Below are 2,728 nucleotides of genomic sequence, written 5' to 3' on the forward strand. Positions count from 1 at the left end.
TAGCTCTAGCTAGCTCCCTGGTTGATCCTGCCAGTAGTTATATGCTTGTCTCAAAGATTAAGCCATGCATGTCTCAGTGCAAGCCGTATTAAGGCGATACCGCGAATGGCTCAATATATCAGTTTTGGTTCCTTAGATCTTACCTCGGTTACTTGGATAACTGTGGTAATTCTAGAGCTAATACATGCAATCAGAACTCTGACCAGTGATGGGATGAGTGCTTTTATTAGATCAAAACCAATCGACGGAGGGCCTCGCGTCCGAAGTCGTTAATTTTGATGAATCTGGATAACTTTTGCCGATCGCATGGTCCAGCACCGGCGACGCATCTTTCAAATGTCTGCCTTATCAACTTTCGATGGTAGTTTCTGCGACTACCATGGTTGTCACGGGTAACGGGGAATCAGGGTTCGATTCCGGAGAGGGAGCCTGAGAAACGGCTACCACATCCAAGGAAGGCAGCAGGCGCGCAAATTACCCACTCCCGGCACGGGGAGGTAGTGACGAAAAATAACGATACGGGACTCTTACGAGGCCTCGTAATCGGAATGAGTACACTTTAAATATTTTAACGAGGAACAATTGGAGGGCAAGTCTGGTGCCAGCAGCCGCGGTAACTCCAGCTCCAATAGCGTATACTAAAATTGTTGCGGTTAAAAAGCTCGTAGTTGCATTTGTGCGCCGCGCTGTCGGTGCACCGCATCCGCGGTGATACTGACACGTCTGCGGAGCATATCGTCGGTGAGCCGTCGGTAAAACGGCGGTTCAATATCAAAATCCTATCGCGGTGCTCTTCGGTGAGTGTCGAGATGGGCCGACAATTTTACTTTGAACAAATTAGAGTGCTCAAAGCGGGCTCAAAATGCTGCTTGAATATTTCGTGCATGGAATAATAGAATATGATCTCGGTTCTATTTTGTTGGTTTTCAGAACTCCGAGGTAATGATTAATAGGGATAACTGGGGGCATTCGTATTGCGACGTTAGAGGTGAAATTCTTGGATCGTCGCAAGACGAACATCAGCGAAAGCATTTGCCAAAGGTGTTTTCATCAATCAAGAACGAAAGTTAGAGGTTCGAAGGCGATTAGATACCGCCCTAGTTCTAACCGTAAATATGTCATCTAGCGATCCGCCGACGTTACTACGATGGCTCGGCGGGCAGCTTCCGGGAAACCAAAGATTTTGGACTCCGGGGGGAGTATGGTTGCAAAGCTGAAACTTAAAGGAATTGACGGAAGGGCACCACCAGGAGTGGAGCCTGCGGCTTAATTTGACTCAACACGGGAAATCTCACCAGGCCCGGACACCGGAAGGATTGACAGATTAACAGCTCTTTCTTGATTCGGTGGGTGGTGGTGCATGGCCGTTCTTAGTTGGTGGAGCGATTTGTCTGGTTAATTCCGGTAACGAACGAGACTCTAGCCTGCTAAATAGGCGTCGTCATTTAGGTGTGCGCCGCTCCGGTGGCGCAACTCACTGGCGACGTATTAAAATTCTTCTTAGAGGGACCGGCGGCTTCGAGCCGCACGAGATTGAGCAATAACAGGTCTGTGATGCCCTTAGATGTCCTGGGCCGCACGCGCGCTACACTGAAGGAATCAGCATGTTCTCCCTGGCCTAGAGGCCCGGGCAACCCGTTGAAACTCCTTCGTGCTGGGGATTGGGGTTTGCAATTATCCCCCATAAACGAGGAATTCCTAGTAAGCGCGAGTCATAAGCTCGCGTTGATTACGTCCCTGCCCTTTGTACACACCGCCCGTCGCTACTACCGATTGAATGATTTAGTGAGGTCTTCGGACCGACACGCGGTGGCTTCACGGCCGTCGGCGTTGCTGGGAAGTTGACCAAACTTGATCATTTAGAGGAAGTAAAAGTCGTAACAAGGTTTCCGTAGGGGAACCTGCGGAAGGATCATTAACGTGTGTGTATGTGTGCGAGACGCGTGATATGTTCACGAACGTTGTTGCGCCGCTGTTGCTGTTGTTGCTGTTGCGACGACGACGACGACGACGACGACGACGACTTCGTACATACCGTGTTTACACATATATATATGTAATACATCCATAATGATATATATATATACGACATATATACATATATATGTACGTACGCGCGCGCTGCTGTTCGTATCTAATGCGGACGAGCGCGCGCGCGTGTGCGTGCGTGTGTGTGTGCGTGTTTGTATATATGTATAAAAAATAAAATGTGAAATAATTGTCTCTAGCGTCTATTACGCCTAACGGCGCAGCGGCGACGGCGCCGTGGCGGTGGCCGGTGGCGGTGGTGGCATTCGTCGAAAGTGCTACCGCCGCCGCTGCCTCCGCCGCCGTCGAAGCGGCCGGGTGGCGGAAAAACGCCGAGAGACGAGCGCCGACCGGGGCATACCAAACGGAGCGTTCGAAGCGGTGAAAATCCCCACTGCCTAGCTCAGGCCCTTTATTGTCGGTTGGCGCTATACAAAACGAAATTTAAGCGGTTAGAAAGATGACAATGTCGTGCGTCACGCCAGCTCGTTGGGGGGTGCGCGGGTCGTCGTCGTTCATCATTCTAAAGGATTCGCGTCGGGGCGTTAAGCTTTTTCGGTGCCGTTTCTTTATGAACGCCTCGGCGCACATGAATTCGACCAACTTTCGACGTTAATACATAAAAACGGACAATCAAGTGGCCGACGGCGAGAGCCGTAGGCCGCTACCGTAAGTAATAACAACATTAAGAAAAAACCAT

The 2,728-nt window shown here is 50.3% G+C and overlaps 1 non-coding gene across 1 annotated transcript; it reads left to right on the forward strand.

The window, feature by feature from the left end:
• Positions 1–14: 14 nt before the first annotated feature.
• On the forward strand, positions 15–1,918 carry LOC137929256 (small subunit ribosomal RNA). The gene has a single exon (XR_011108808.1). It is a non-coding gene; the product is annotated as a small subunit ribosomal RNA (ribosomal RNA).
• Positions 1,919–2,728: the final 810 nt, after the last annotated feature.

This window comes from Battus philenor, unplaced genomic scaffold (assembly GCF_028537555.1).
Source record: "Battus philenor isolate CCGP_79_NKW_IND1 unplaced genomic scaffold, ilBatPhil1.0.hap1 SCAF_48, whole genome shotgun sequence".
Taxonomy (NCBI): domain Eukaryota; kingdom Metazoa; phylum Arthropoda; class Insecta; order Lepidoptera; family Papilionidae; genus Battus; species Battus philenor.